Raw genomic sequence first — 4,118 nt, forward strand, 5'->3', positions numbered from 1 at the left:
GTGGCAGATTATACTAATAATGACAGCATTGAAAAAGAAATTAGGAATGCAATATAATTTACAATAGATGCCCAAAGGATGAAATATTTAGGAATAAATGTAACCAGAGAAACAAAGGACCTATATAAAGTAAATTACAAAACACCAAAAGAGATTTACAAAAATGGAATATACCATGCTCCTGGATAGGAAGACGTAACATAGTAAAAATGTCAATAGTACCCAAAGCAAGCCACACATATAACGCAATCCCAATCCAGATTCCAACAACATTATTTAGAGAGATGGAAAAAACAATTACAAACTTTATATGGAAAGGAAAGAGACCCAGGATAAGTAAAGCACTGCTTAAGAAAAAGAACAAAGTTGGAAGTCTCTCACTCCCTGATTTCAAAATTTACTACATGCCTACAGTCATCAAAACAGCCTGGTACTGGTGCAATGAAAGATACATAGATCAATGGAACAGAATTGAGAATTCAGATATTAACCCATTCACATACAGCCAACTGATCTTTAACAAAGGTCCAAAGCACATTAAATGGGGACGAGATAGTCTCTTCAACAGATGGTGCTGGCAGAACTAGAAATTGATATGTAAAAGGCTGAAACAAGACCTTTACCTTGCACCGTATACAAAAACCAACTCAGCATGGATTAAAGACCTAAATGTGAATCCCAGAAATATAAAGGTCATTAATGAAAAAATAGGGACAAATTTAAGGCACACACAGACTACCAAACATTGTGAAAATTACACAAACAAAAGAAGAAAAAATAAATGATTGGGACATACTGAAAATTAGAAACTTATGTGCATCAAAAGATTTAACCAAAAAAGTAAAAAGGGAGCCCACAGAATGGGAAAAAATCTTTTGCAATGAGATATCAGACACAGATTAATTTCTAAAATCTATAGAGAACTGCAAGAAAAGGACAAATAACTCAATTAAAAAACAGACACTTCACCAAGGAAACATTCGGGCAGCCAACAAACATATGAAAAAATGTTCATGATCATTAGCCATTGTTGTTGTTGTTGTTAGGTGCCATGGAGTGGTACCAACCCATCGAGTGGTACCAAGCCATAGCAGAACAAAACACTGCCCTGTCCTGGGCTAACCTCACTACTGTTGCCACGTTTGAGTCCATCGATGCTGCCACTTGGCCAAACCATCTCGTTAGGGGTCTTTCTCTTTTTCTCTGACCCTCCACCTTACCAAACATGATATCCTTCTCCAGCGAAGGGTCCCTCCTGACAATATGTCCGAAGTATGAAAGACAAAGTTTGGCCATCTTGGCCTCCAAGGAGCACTCTGGCTGCAAACGGATCTATTGGTTCTTTTGGCAGTCCATGAAAGTTTCGATATTCTCCTCCAACACCATAACTCAAAGGCATCAATTCTTCTACGGTCTTCCTTATTCACTGTCCAGCTTTTGTTTTTGGTTTTGTTTTTAAAGAAGCAACAATTAGGTTTATTGGTCTGTGTCAGGAAATAGCCTACAAGTGCCTTGCTCTAAAAACCATGTTAACCATTTCAGTGTGGAACTCTTCAGAAATATCACACTGGGATTCAAAGCTTTGGGATTTGAATGCGTTGAAGGGATGCTTGCCAGAAAGATGCAAAATGATTGAAAGCAGGAAGCTCTGCTCTTGTGGGCTTTGCTAGTTTGCAATCTTTGATTTCCAGGTTCTGGCCCTTTCAAACCCATTTTCTGCATTTCTGAAATCAAGAATGGCCTGAGATATCTCTTCATTGGTGTTCATCACAAATGGACCATGTTGGACAACAGGCTCTCTTAAAGGCTCCCCAGCAATTAAGACAAAGTGGCTCCTCTCAGGATCCTTGTTCTCCACCTGGACACAGTCCCCTTCCCCCAGCACTGCTGTGTGATGAGGCTCTATTTTCTGCTGGGCATCATCAGGTCCAATACAGACATCTCCAGCTATGGTATAAATGAAGCTTGTCCACCTGGGCTGAGAATGCTTTGCTCCTTGCTCCAGTTTGAAGTTCAAATATAAAGTTGGTATGCGAGCATAAATCTTGGACTTCACTCCCAAGGCTTCTCCAGAAATGACAGCAACTGTCACGCCGTTCTTACTGGGTTTAGGGATGTCTTCACTTTTCAATTCCTGGTACTGAGGCTCCACCATCTTCTCTGAGCTCCTCAAATTCACCCACAGTTGTAGGCCATGGGCTGGCATCAGAGCATGGCATCTCGGTATGTACGATGCCCTGGCCTGCGGTCATCCACTGCAGGTCTCCTGGGTTCAATTTACCAACGTGTCCACAGAAGACTTCATGGGCCATGCTCCCCCCTTCCAGGAGGTAAGAAACTGTTTCAAAGCCTCGATGTGGATGATCAAGAAACCCACCTGGTTTACCACCTTTAAATTCATCAAACAGTAAAAACGGATCCAGATTTTTTAACTTCTGCGTACCCGTGCTCCGACCCCTTCCGACTGCTCCCGGCTGAGCACCGAAAGGGTAACTTTCTTGAAGGATCCTACGTCAGAGGCTTTGAAAAGACAGTGCAGTGTTCGGACATTGAGCGCAGTCGAGCGGTCTGCGTGATGGGGGTGGGAGCGCGGGCGGGGCCACTGTCCAGCTTTTGCATGCTTGTGAGGTTATTGAAAACACCAAGGCTTGAGTCAGGTGCACCTTAGTCCTCAAGCTGACATCTTTGCTCAGGACTTTATTTCCCAATATGACTAATATTCTAGTTCAGTATATATTGTTGTTGCTTATAAGGAGAAATGAAGTCCTGATACATGGTACGAGATGGATGAACCTTAAAAACATGCTGTTGTTGTTAAGTGCTGTGGAGTCGATTCAGACCCATAGTGACCCTGTATCGGGTTTCCAAGGAGCAAATGGTGAGCTTGAACCACCGACCTTGCAGTTCAAACAACTTTGCAGTCTGATGCATTAATCCACAGCACCTCACCATAACTTCATAAAACATGCTGAGCGAAATAAATCAGTAGCAAAAAGACAAATGCTGTAGATTTTCTGCCAAATTTTGTGTGTGAACGTTGTGACCTCAAATTGCTAAAGGAAAAGTCATGATATTTTGATTCTAGCACACCAAACATCTATCCTATCTCAGTACTCAGTAGCATTGAGCCTTTGCTTGTTCATTCATTTATTCATCCACACATTGATTCCGTAAACAAATTTAAATGTTAAATATCCCAAGTGTACCAAGCAGCTGCTGAAAGCTGGGAATACAGAGATGAAAATGCAACCAACTGGGGGGAAAGAAAAAAAAATTACAATTCAGTGTGAAAAGTGTTATGAGAGATGTTACAGTTGGAGTAGGCAGTTGACTGCTTCCTACCTCAAGTCTCTGCCTCTCTCAGCTTCTTAGAGAGAGAGGCATCATTGGAGGGGTATCCCAGAAAATTAGGATGGGTGGGAGGGAGTTAGTCATGGGGAATGGGAGCCCATGGATAAATGCACTGGCCTCCCTGTCCTCCACACCTGATCTGTCACAGACAATCCCCAGCAGGATTAAGACCTGTTACCCAAGCGGTAACTCACCCTTTATTGGCTTCCTTCCTTGCTATGGCTTACTTTCCTCCTCACTCTTTCACTTATGACTTCCAGGGTCACCACCTATACGCAAAGTCCTTGTCTCAGGATCTGCTTTTGAAGGAACACAAGAAAAGACTAGGGAGACATAAATGGGGACTCTGGTTGCACAGAGGGGTCCCCAACCCAGACTAAGTGAATCATGACAATTTCACCCAACAGAAAACTGTGAAACAAATCAGATGTGAAGCTTGAGGTGGTCAGGAAGAAGAAGGGATTGGGTCCCAGGCACTGAGACCATTGAAGGGAAAGTGATATCGTTCTGAGGAACATTTAGGTTGTTGAACATTTGTTTCCTTACTTGGGCTATTGTGAATAGTGTTAATATGAAATAGCTAGAATAGGTAAGGGTAGAGAGATCAAAGTTTATTAGCAGTTACCAGGGGCAGGCAGAAGTGGTATTCATATCAGGGATGCAAGGATGGCTCAACATTAGAAAAATGATCAACGTTATCCACCATATAAATAAGAAAAAAGAAAAGAACCACATGATCATATCAATTAATGCAGAAAAGGCATTTG

The 4,118-nt window shown here is 42.0% G+C and overlaps 1 pseudogene; it reads right to left on the reverse strand.

The window, feature by feature from the left end:
• Positions 1–1,666: 1,666 nt before the first annotated feature.
• The window catches only part of LOC102815969, a 6,690-nt pseudogene continuing 4,238 nt past the window's right edge, over positions 1,667–4,118 (reverse strand).

The sequence above is a fragment of the Chrysochloris asiatica genome, unplaced genomic scaffold (assembly GCF_000296735.1).
Source record: "Chrysochloris asiatica unplaced genomic scaffold, ChrAsi1.0 scaffold00062, whole genome shotgun sequence".
NCBI lineage: Eukaryota > Metazoa > Chordata > Mammalia > Afrosoricida > Chrysochloridae > Chrysochloris > Chrysochloris asiatica.